At 43.2% G+C, this 12832-nt stretch overlaps 1 protein-coding gene across 6 annotated transcripts in view; it reads right to left on the reverse strand.

Moving 5' to 3' along the window:
- The window catches only part of NLGN1 (neuroligin 1), a 947633-nt gene that overhangs the window by 41626 nt on the left and 893175 nt on the right, over positions 1-12832 (reverse strand). The window lies entirely within an intron of this gene.

A 12832-nucleotide genomic window follows, 5' to 3' on the forward strand; every position in this document is an offset into this window, starting at 1 on the left:
CCTCCCAGAGTGCCAGGATTACAGGTGTGAGCCACCACACCCAGCCCTTCAGGCATAGTTTTGATTGTCTGCAGAAAATTGTTATATTTCTTATTAAAATTTCAAGCAAGAGTATAAATTCCTGTATGGAGATTTTTTTAGAACATTACACAGTGACCAATGTCACAGCCTTCTGGTACCATTCTTTCCAACTCAAGTATGTAATTAGTGAGATCCTTAAAATACTGTCTTTTTCTCTTCTAGAAAAGGGGAGATGGAGGGGAGGAGCAGGGAAGGAGCCCACATCAAACCCACAATTTTAAAAAAATGGGCTATTATTCAGAAGGATTGAGTTTTCCTTTTGATTGATAAGGTTCTAAATTTGAATCTATCAATTGACTCCCCTTGGCCTCAGATCCTTTATCTTTAAACTTCATGTGTTGGGGCACATCAACACTGTTCAACACTTGTTCTCTGAAGTTCTGGGGATTTCAGAAAAGTATTTCAGTAACTATCTCAACTTGAAGGATGAGTGAGGAAGCTAACTAGTTCGAGTAGCCTCATGTGCCCCCTGGAGGGAAAGGCAGATGTGGTAGGGCACAGATTTACCTTCTCGGGACAGCAACTTTATGTTAGATTGCCCTTTTGAATTCCCATGCCATTCCATTGAAATGTGGGAAGTGCTCAAACTCCACGAGAATATTTGCTGCATGGTGAGGTAATTCAGTTCACAACACCATCCCTCTACTAGATTGCAGGTAACTCAGAGCAGCATTAGTTCTTGGCCATATCTAAAACCTTAAAAGTGAGTACTCAGAAGATGATGGAAAACAACTTATGTAATGTATAAAAGACAGACAAAAGGGTCATGAGACAGATAAAGGGAAAGCAGAGTTATTGGGAAGACTGTATAATAACAGCCATGCAGTGGGATTGAGAGTCCAGGGTAAACCTGAGAAATACTCAGGAAGTAGAACGCTTAGGGCTTTGCGGCCTCCATAGTGAAGATTCAAGAGAGAACAGTGTGAAAGACCTTCCATATTTCTGTCCTGGAGTCTCATTAACCAAGAGAGAAAATACAGAAGGAGGAACAATTTGAAAGGTAATGATGATTGGTTACATTTTGGTCACGCTACTGTGGACTGCCAGTCATGGGGTCCTCTGTACCTTTGGGTATACTTGGTGGTTTGAGATGTAAAAACGCATTCGTGTCTATGGGCAGCAGTCAACAAAGTTTGAAAAACACTTTAAAGAGGGACACATAAGATACTCAAGTGCAGTTGTCAAAAAAGTACTGTTTCTGGATCTCCATCCACATTTAGTACTCAGGACAAGACATGAGGCTGCGCATGCTGATCTGAGAGTTGCCAGGTAGCAGGAGCTGCCTGAAGGCAGGTGAGTGGGTGAGATGAGGTGAAGGATGAGAGCGCTCAGCGCCCGCACAGGGAAGGAGATGGGAGAGGAGCGGGAACCAGGGCAGGGAAGCGGAGGGGAAGAGCAAGCTCATCAGAGACTTCACTGTGGGGGATACTTTGCTCGGGTTCTTGGAAGAAAATTTCAAGGATTTGAGCTTTCCCTGTAGTAACTAATCATTAAGGCCTCAGAAGGCATGGATCGGATTAATAATAAACATAAGAAGCAGAATCAGCGCACGGATCTGGCACGAAGGAGGTAAGCTAAGTACAGGATACACTGAGGTGAGGAAGGCAGGGTGTGAGGGATGGGGGTGCTGCAAGGAGCAGGGACAGCAGGAAGTTTCGGCTCTCCTCTGCTCACTGTGAAAGCCCTGTCAGGAAAAGGTAAAATGCCCTTCACGATTTACAGAAGAGACACACCAAATCCTTGCAGGAGTCTGGACGGGCTGCTCGCCTCTCTGGTGGCACAGGCATGGAAGCGTCCAGGGAACAGATGAGAGAGCGCATGCGAATCGATTCTGGAAATGTGCAAAAATACGACTAGCACTCTTCAAAAAGTAAGAGTACTCTTCAGAAGAGTAAAAGTATAGAGAAAAGAGTTAACGTCGTCAAATAAACACTTCCATTTATATCAATTCAACAACTCCACACTGTAAAATAGACAGGGATAGCAGCTGCGAGGGTCTGATCAATGCCCGGCAGGAAGCGGGGAAGAGCAGGGAACCAGCGGGGAACAGGAGGGAGCCACGCTTACACGTGTCTTATGACCCTGAGGAGTGGAAGAGAGCTGAAAATCGGAGAACAGGAAACTTTGCTTGTCCAAACAGGAATCTTATTAGGCCAGAGATATTTACTGAACTGAATCTAAAGAGTTCTTGTGCCAATGTAAAATGGACCCCAAACCTAACCTAGAAATCTTTTATTCTAAAAATGATTAACTGAGAGAGAAGCATGTTGATTGTGAAATAAGAAATTATTTAATTTGCAAAAAACATACATCTGTTTACTATATAAAATAATGTGTACATTGATTTGTGATGGGAATAAAAATTTGTCAGTTTTCTAAACTTTAAATTATGTCAACTTTTGCCAACCAAAATATATATAGAGAAAAAGAATTAACTCTTAAGAAATTTTTTGTTAGTTGAGTATTTGCAAAATAAACTACAAGAAATCATTATACAACCTCCTTTCATTATATAAAAGGAGGTTCTAAGCCGGGTATCCAATTCACAGCCTGCAGACAGTATGCTGATTATGTGACGACTTTTTGGGCTTATCTGTGGTGGGATATTACAAAAATTATGCACAGACTTTTTTTGGCTCAGAAACTTTCATTGCTATTTGTATAGGAATCACCTTTTTAAAAACAAAAATACACTCACTTTTTTTAAAAAAGAAAATATTTATGTAAGTACCACTTACCCATGGATCTGGCTTTTAATAAACTTCAAGGTTTGTTTCTGACACCTACAATTTGAGCATCCCAAGGTCATTTGGGAAGTCTGTGTCTTTGTTGTAACTGGAACCCAAGACCAAGACTTATTTGGAGTCTTTGCTAGAGTCACCATCTACTGCTGCCTCTTGCTTTATGAGGATAATTCCACAGAAAAATGACTCCTGTAAATTCTGCTGTCAGTCAGTAGGAGCTGGCAAAGTGCTGGCGCTGATGGCTTTCATGATTAGAATGCAGGGCAAACAGCCCTACACTCTGGCTTATAAAACAAGCTCAAGTGTCGCCGCTTCCTCACCTCATCATTTCTGGAATGGTACTTATCTTTCAAGCTACAAAACAGTGCTGTTGCCAAGGCCATAAAAATTATTATATGGTTCTGCCTGCCATCTTTTCAAGGTGGGCTGGCAAGGCAGAGGACCACAGACAGAAAAATGGAGTAATAAAGTTTAAATAGTAGGCAATAATATTAATCTGCTGTGCCACAGTGGCGATTAAGAGATTGAACCAACTTACCGCAGTTCTAATTGGATTTCCCTGTGTTTTCTACAACCCTTAGGGCTCTCCCCTGATAAATCCTGTTTTTGCTTGTCATTTATTCTCCACAAATTACTCTATGTAATGGACTTATCTGTACAAACACACAAATGCTTGTATTGCCATAGAATTCTTTCTGTTGTTCTCTTTGAAAATTGCTGGCATGTTACTTTCTACAAGGGAAATAATTAATACAGTGAATCACTGGTCTAATTGCTGTCTAAATATTTCATATGCATAATAAGATATAGGATATAACTCAGATGCTGGGACAGCATGACCATGTGCAAAATGATGCTTCAGAGAACTGTACCCGGTTAGGGCTAGAAACAGACCTATACGTTGCTGTGGACACTATCTGAGGCAATAAAACGTGAAATCAAAGAGGAATGCAGCTTTATGGATGCAAATGCCAGGTGTGTTTTTAAAATATGGAAGATTATTTCCACATAGTCAATTCTGTGTCATTTTTGAAATAATACCACGTTCTTTTAAATTTCTCTTCAAGTGTACTTGTGTGTAGGATACTTTTGTCATGGCATTCTGCCTAGAAGGATCTTGTCACTGTTTAATTATAATTCCAATAACTACACTGTTGTCTTCGGAGATAAAACATGACTCACACACTCTTAGACCTAGATGACACTGTGTGGTAGGTAGTCACGATAGCTACACTTTGTAGGAGATCTCCATGCTGATTTAGAACCTAAATTTTGTTTCAGTCTACTCTGTTTGTCTAATTTCATCATGAAACTAGTGAAGCTTCTATTTTCCTTTCCTTTTCTTTTTTTAGTTTTGATGTAGTTTAGGCACCCTTGAAAGCACCTAGATTTTCCCACCAGAATCTACCCACACAACCCCAAACTTAGTCTTGTGCTCACATTTTCTGTGTCAGACTCTCAGGGTGATTTGTGTGCCCTCCAGTGAGTGTTGTCTTGCTCTTCAGACTCTGTGGACACCTTAGCACTGATTGATAATGAGCTTAGTGAGCTTGGCACCATTTCCCTGCCTGGTCCCTTCCTACCACAGTATTCATCTATATTCTCTAACTTTTCCCGTCTACTGTCTTCTCAGTAGCTTCCATCTGTCTAACACCTGACAGGGGCTCTTCCGTACTAACACTGACATCTGGGAAAACTGAGCCATGGTCAGCAGCCTGCTCATGTCCTGCTGGTATGTTCCACTTCTATTCTCTGCTCATTTGAACCCAACTTTCCCGACTCTTCTGGTCTTTGCTTCCTGCTCTGACCAGTGACTTCACGATCCATGTCAATGAACATTTATTGAACATCTGCTTTGTCCCAAGTCACTGGGCTAGCAGGGAGATGAGAGTTAACACACACCATCCTATTTTTGAAGAGCTGATGGTCTGTCCAGAAAGAGGTCTGCTGTGTCCTAGTACCACTATGTACCAAGTTTACACTTAAATCTCACAGCTATGGTTCTCTGAGCTTGGCAGATTTGGCTATCATCTGGGATGCATGCTTAAATGTCAGGATTCTAGGCACCATTCCAGAACAGTTAAGTCAGAGTCTTTAGGGCGGGGGTCTAGGAATATGCCTTAGAAAGAAATCCCTGTGATTATGCAGCAGATGGTCTGAGGATCATGCCTTGAAAGATACTGTTTAACAGTAACTCTGTGGAGTAGATTTAAGGATCCCTAATTCATGGACAGAGATACTAAGGACTGGAAATTTGCACTGTCTCAACTGAAGAGTGGAGGAAGTGGGGTTGAAATCCAGTAACTGTAGCTTGAAAACCTTTGTCATTTCCACTCCTTAGACAACCGCTGACCTGTGTCTCCCATGGGCCCTAGTTCCCATTCCAGGGTGGTCTCCCAGACAAACTGTATGTAATTAGAGCACTAACTGGAGCCTTGACAGCATCTGCCAGCATTCTAGAAAATAGGGAACCATTAATTGGCTATCTTGACAAATTGTCTGCAACATATTTGGATGTTTTGTCCTTATTTTAAATAGGGAAGTCTGAATGTGAACAAATACGGTAGAAAATGATCTAGGTCATAATGAGTCACTAGCTGAACATAAACCAGGACTGTTCTGTCAAAACTAGAGCATCATCCCAACTCAGGAAATGGCAGTTGCAGCCCAGAGGCAATCTGCCCACTTCAGGGAACTCATGAAATATTCCCAAACAGTAGAAAACAGGCTACTGTCAAATGGATCCTTGGACAGAACAGGAAACTTGGAGAATGTCAAGAACCAGAAAAGCCAAATAATTAGGAGCTCATGAAAGGGAAAAGAAGTCTTGAGAAATGTGTGTTACTTATCTGATATTAGGCTCAACAAGCAAAGCCTCAACTCGGCTGCTTTGATGCACTTCTCTGTGGTAGGGGCTCAATTTAAAGGGTATTTTTAAGCCCTCATCCAAGAGAGTCCCAAAGATGAGGATGCCTGGTCTGGAAGGAGGTCTGTCGTGTGGACTGTGACTGCAACAGGTCCTGAGGTGAGTTTCTCAAGGACATAAGAGCTATTTATTAAAGAAAGCAGCTACCTACACTGAGAAGCAAAGAAAAAGTGTATTTGTTATGGGGAAGATATTGGATAAACCAAGAAAAATCTACTACTGAGTGAAGCACGGCATCACTTTACTTAAACTATTTCTGACAATCTTCCTATTCCTCAACCTCCTTTAAAAGAAGATGATGTGGCAATACTGCAAAAAAGAAAAAAAAAACTATACGAGGAGGACTTTTATTTTCTGCCTTAAATTCTCTCTACGGCAGTTTTACCTTATTATGCCTGGGAAGGTAAGGGATAGTCAATGAACGGCATTTGTCATAGTTTTCCTAGTAAGCTATAATCCCCTGGTGGCAGATTCTATTACCATGAATACTTTCATTTTAACCTCACTTGATTATTTAAAGGGAACTTAAGTGGTATGGATTCAACTTGTCTAAAGCATTAATTTTTCCCAAGAAAAAGTTGGTGTAAGCCATAAAAAGAGCTGTGAGAGGGCCAAAGACAATTTTCTGGGGAAATTATTCATTGACTTAATTTACTTAAAACTGCAAAACTCTGCTTCTAAAGTTCATTTATTTTCTGGCCCAAGCAAACTTATAAAGTAGGTGAAGTTTGTCCTCCTCACTCCCCTCACTGTTTTTGCTGGCACCTTCCTTGGTGCTTTACTCCACGCCTGACATATTCATCTAGTCTGCTGGTTAGCCAAGACCAGCTGTCCTCACCCTCATGGAGCCTGCAGGTCCCATCCTGTGCCCCCCATCCTGAGCCCCATCCTGAGCCCCCCACCCTGAGCCCCATCCTGTGCCCCCCATCCTGAGCCCCATTCTGAGCCCCATCCTGAGCCCCACCCTGAGCCCCATCCTGAGCCCCATCCTGTGCCCCCCATCCTGAGCCACATTCTGAGCCCCATCCTGTTGCCCCCATTCTGAGCCCCATCCTGAGCCCCATCCTGAGCCCCATCCTGAGCCCCACCACGAGCCCCATCCTGAGCCCCACCATGAGCCCCTGCACTCTCTTCCCTATTCTCTCCCACTGCTCCACTTCATAAACATGCAGCTCCCCTGTTTACCATTTCTCCAATGTTCCTGCTTCTTGCTGGCAGAGGCGTAAATAGGGTTTGAATTACGTCCTATTCCTCCACCTCCTTTAAAAGGAGGTATGCTGAATTCTAATCCTCATGTTATGGACCGAACATTTGTGTCACCCAAATTCATGTTTAAATCTTTGCCCTCAAAGCTACAGTATCAGGAGGTGCAGGCTTTGGGAGGTAATTAGGTCGTGAGGTGGAGCCCTCCTGAACGGAATCGGTGCTCTTACAACAGAGACCCCCGAGAGCTCTCTGGAGAGATTTCTGCCAGGTGAGGCTGCACGCAGAAGTCAGAACTTGACCGCTCAGAAGAAGGCTCTGTGAGAACCTGGCCATGCTAGTAGGCTGATCTTGAACTTTACCCTCCGGAATTGTGAGGAATAACTTCTGGTGTTTATAAGCCTCCAGTCCATGATATTTTGTTACAGTTACAACATCCCATCACCGTAGAACACGTTTACATTTGTAAACAAAGTCGTTGCAGATAATTAGTATGACATGAGACTGGATGAGAAAGGGCAATGAACTCAATGTGACTGTGGCCCTCATAAACAGAGAAGTGACTGATGCACAGTGGAGAATACCACGTGACTCAGCCGAGAAACTCACAGCCCCGGAGACCGAAGGACCATCCTTCCCCGGTGGCTTCCCAGGAAACAGGACCTGCAAGCACCTCCGTGTCAGCCGTCCGACTTACAGAACTGTGAGAGACCAAATTAACATTGTTTTAAGCCGCCACATTTGTGGTAGAGTGTTATGGCAGTCCTAGGGAACCAACACGGGAACCAGCTTGCTGAAATGTCATTTGTGAAGCGCTCCCCTGCGCTGCCTGTAAGGCCTGCCGCGGCCGCCCGCTGGACAGACCCGGGAGGCAGGTTAGACCGCCAGGGCTCTCCGGGCTGAGCCAGGGGGGGCAAGCTGACCCCTAAACTGTCCTGTTTGGAATTCGCTTCTTAAGCCAAGTCAACACAGAAAGGGACCTGACGAAGGCGTCCTCTTCTTCCTCCTGCGGTCTCTCTACTCAGGAGGGGACGTGTCTGCCTGCGACGCCCCCGCCAGCCCTTCGCACCCGGCGTAGTTGGGGCGCACAGCACGTGTGCCGGAACTACCCATCTGTGAGCCCTGAACTGGTCCTCCCCGACAGGCGTCACCGTCCGTGGTGGCTTCACGGGCGCTGCGTTCACCAGCCCTGGGCCCTTCCTTCTGTTTACCGCTCACACTGGTACTTCTATCTTAGAATGAAAATCCTTTGCCAGTGACATGGTGTATAGAGAGTGGTGCTGAGGAGTCAGAGGAGAGATTCAGGTTCTGGCCTCAGCTCAGCTGCTAACCAGATACCAAATCTGGAAAGGGCACGATTTAACAGGAATTATTACAGAGCACGGTAATGCTACTGAGAGTGGACTGGAAATCCCATAAAATTGAATGTCTAATCCCTGTACTTCCCAAATCTCACACCCTTGGGTTTGTCCTGAATCCCCTCTGGGTCCTGTTTTCCTCCTCTCAATAAGAAGATTTGACTGTTTAGGAAGGAGTAAGCAGAAAGCCATGTGGCTCTGGGGGTGAGGACAGTCAGTGGGGACAGAAGAGTTGTCTCACTGGGGGACTGCAGTGGAAAAGAAGAAAACACCATTTTATTTGGAGCCAGTGATGAGGATAGAAATAGTTTTCTCTTAGCTGTCCTCAGATGTATTCATTGGCAACACACTGCCCTTCTGTTAGATTTCTACAGTTTTCTGCGACCTACATTTGCTGTGATGTTTTACCGACTCCTTCATTTGAATTAGCTGCTTTTTTTATATGCCTCCAAATGCCATTATGAATCACTGAAGCTCAAGACCATCTATCACAGTTACAAGGTAAATAAAAGGTGACAATCACTACTCAAATATCTTCACTCCACCCAAAACAAAATTTTCTCAGTACAAACAAATATTTTCCCTCCTGCTGGATTAGCTAAGATTTATACTCCTAATATGCAAATGGTGCTTAAACATTTCACTGTCTCCACTCAGGAATAGGCAAGGGATATAATTTTAAATATCTCTGCTTGGTGGCTTATCCACAGGCTTCTGGAAGTGTCACGTTTTTGTTAGTGGAACAGCAAGTGCCATTCTGTGTGCTCAAATATTTCTCCAAAATGTTCTCAATTTATGTTTTGAGCATACCAAAAGCCTTTATGATAACTGTTTAAGTTAAACATTATTGTGTTTTAGACCAAAAAGCAAATTTTACAAAAAATACGGAAATATAAATAGCAATACAAGATCACTGAATTTCTGAACTGATAGAAATCTAAAAAAAATGTGAAGTCAGGGGTGATGATCTGAGATGTGAAGTTCAGGTAATTCAACCAGGAAAATCTTCTAGTTAATGGCAGGGAGACCTGAGATTAAGAAGTTTTGGCCTTGATTTGAGCTCTGTCAATTTCATGATAAGATCTAATTATTTAAATAAATATGTCAGAAACTGTTCACTGCCATTGAATATCCATTTCTCTTCTTTTATGGATTTTGTTCCAGGCAGCAATAATGCATCTAACAAAAAAAAAAAAAAATACATTTCCCAGGTAAGTTTTAGATAGTAATGTGTAAATAGTGGTAAAATTCCCAGAAAATGGCCCCTCTTTTACAATAAGATGGCCTTGAAAAAGGCACCTGGGCCAGGATTATAAAACCCTGGGTCCCTGAAACCATAGGTCCACCCTATTGGTCATTTGTGAACATCTTACCTAAGAAACTGTAATCACCTATTTTAAAAGCTACTTTTTCATGCCTGTAATCCTAGTTCTCTGGGAGGCTGAGGCAGGCAGATTGCTTGAGCTCACCAGTTGGAGACCAGCCTGAGCAAGATTGAGAGCTGTTCGCAAAACCAGCCAGGTGCTCACCCTGGATTACTGAGGTGGGTAGAGTGCAATCACAAGGTTCCCTAAATGTGATAGAGGAAGAGAGAAAAGAGGGTCAGAGTGGTGTGATGTGAGAAGACCTGCCCGACCTTGCTGCTTTTGACATTGAAGGAAGGTGTCCAAAGCCCAGGATGGTATGCGGCGCCTGGAAGACCAAGGAGACAGGGAAACAGATTCCCCCTAGAACCTCCAGGAGGCAACACCGCCCAGCTGATGTCTTCCTTGTGGCTGACAAGACCCACGCTAGACTTTAGACTTGCAAAAAAAATAACTCATGTTGTTTTAATTCACTACATTTGCAGTAACTTGTTATAGAAGATTAATAAATTTCTCCATACATTGATAACACAGGGATATATTCTAAAAAATGCAACATTAGGTGGTTTGTGATCTGTTATGCCAAAATCAGGGAGTGCACTGTACTTTCCCAATTTAGAAGGTACAGCCTGCTACATGCCTGGGAATAGCCTATTTTGCTCCTGGGCTACAAACTGTACAGCATTTTGTGGTCTTGAATACCACACAACATACTAGAGTGGGAAGTATTTGTGTATTTAGACATCGCTAAACAGAGTAAAAATACAGTAAAACATAATCTTATGTGACCACCATCATACATGTGGTCTGTCTGAGATGAAAGTCATTATGTGGCATATGACCATGTTTGTTAAATGCCACTTTATTTAGCAGAAGCGGGTAGTCACAACCCCAGCACTGGAAGTGAAGGCTGTCAGGGAGGAGGGAGCAATCCAAGGGACTTGGGTCTGTCTTGCTTCTGACAATTTTAATAATGAGACTGGAGACCTTGTTTTCTTTGAATCTTTGAATCTCACGTCCTAAATTCTGTGATGTTCTGGGGCCCCTGAGAATCTAGTCATAACGGAAAACATGCATTGTCCTTCCTTTGCTTTTGGGCTGACATCGGCTGCCTCCATTATCTGGTTTACTCTCCCCCTAGAAGGGCATGTTCCGGGTGATTCCAGGTACTGGAGACACAACAGGGATGCCGTAGACAAAGGCCTTTATCCCGTGTACCTTCATAGTGGATAGAGACAAATACACAGGGAACAAACAAGAAAATGAAATAATAAAGTGATAAGTGATATGAAGAATTTTCAAGCAAGGGGTTGTGACAAATAAGAACTGGTTCTGGTGTGTGAGAGTGGCGTTAAGGGATACGGGTAATGTGAATTTACCCACATTTGACTGTGATGCACATGTTACAGGGGAGGCTACCTACGAGGAGAACAGTCCAGGAAGAGGCGGCAGAGAGCTCTGAAGGTAGCAATGACTTTTCTGTGTCTAGAAATCAACACAGGGCAGGGGTCTCAAACACAGTGACCTGAGAGGGGTGGTGGGAGACAGTGAGAAGGCCGTGAGCGGAGTGTAGGCAGTGCATAGGCACTCGTCTACAGAACAGCACTCTTCCTCCATTCCAATAACCACACGGTGCTAACTGGCCTGAACACTTTCTTAGGCATTTACTTGCAGGAATTTGCTTGCCATTGTGGGATGAAGAGATCTACTGGGTGATACAAGGTGGATATTACTTTTATACTAACATGTATTGAGAAAGAATAAACCTTGTAATGTTCTTCCCTACACTGATCTTAAGTTTATATGGTGGACAGTTCTGAAGATTACAATAAGAAAGACACAGAGTAATGGCACGTTCAGAAAGAAGGATGGACGTGGGACTTAACACATCATCAAAACCAAAGCAGCAGTCACTAAGCTGGAAATGCAGGATTACTAAGCGCCATATTCCTGGGTTAAGACACACAAGTGGCAGCCCGCCGCATGCCTGTCGGAGACCCTCAGCAAAAGGAAAAGAAAGAAGGATGAGCATTCAGTTCTAGGTCTGCTGATAACTGCCTCTGGGCCTTGCTGACTGAATTGAGGTTCTGGGCACTGTGCTTTCTTTCTGGACTCCCATATTTGATAAACGATCATTCTCTTTTTCCCCCTCAACAGCATTATCTTGTGATAATGGCACACCTTTGAAGGCAACAGATAGCGAGGCTGTCAGATCTATAATGCAAGCTGCTTAAGGCCCCTCTGTGCCCCAACATTTAGGAGGGGTGGAGAATTTTCAATGAGGACCTCTCCCATATCTGATCACAGACTTAGCTTTCTAAAATAATGCTGCTCAGATCCAAATTGGGTGGTTGAAATGGGGATCAAGTCAGCTGCAATAATGGTGAATCATTCATCTTCACCCACCATTTGGATGACCTTCATTCAACCTTGGCTAAGAGAAATGAAGTTTGACCCGATCCAGTTCAACCTTGTCCACCCACTGTTTCAAGTGAGAATGCAAAGGCAAACTGCTGCTTCCCTGAGGGTGGTCATGCAGGAAACAGAACTGGAAATGAATGATATTTTCGTGATCTGGAAGTAACTGGGAGAGTATGCCCTTTTTCTATCATTCATTCATGTCCTCAGAAGGCATTTTTAAGAAGCCTCTGCTAAAACAAATTGATTTGCCTGTTGCTAAAGCTTCGTTTTACAATGTGTCAAGGGTTTTGAAGAATAAGGCAGAACTTAGAGCAAAGCAAAGGTATGCAGGGATTCCATTATTTACCAATTAGAATCTGGCAAGCAGTTCCTAGTTTACATATATTTCAATTAAGAGAAATTCATTTGTGTATCTTTAACAAGAATATTAATTCAACTTTTACTGAAGACCTAGATGTTAACAGATTTCTATGCTTGGCACTGTGAGGAGCTCAAACAGGAAGAAGAGATTGTCGTGGTGAAGCAGCAAGACAGACAAAGAATTATTAACAGCTGTGAAAAGTACAAGCAAAGGTCTTTGGGGACAATTATTCCTGATTGTCATATTTGAAGACCGAGGTAAGAAAATGCCCTTACGGTGGAAACTTGCATAGCCTATGGCTTCCCGACGGAGGAGCCACGTATGTTGGGACTATCAGAATTCATTCAGTTCACATACTTGGCTTGGAAGGAAGG

This window comes from Otolemur garnettii, unplaced genomic scaffold (assembly GCF_000181295.1).
Source record: "Otolemur garnettii isolate 467f Iridium unplaced genomic scaffold, OtoGar3 scaffold00078, whole genome shotgun sequence".
Lineage (NCBI taxonomy): Eukaryota > Metazoa > Chordata > Mammalia > Primates > Galagidae > Otolemur > Otolemur garnettii.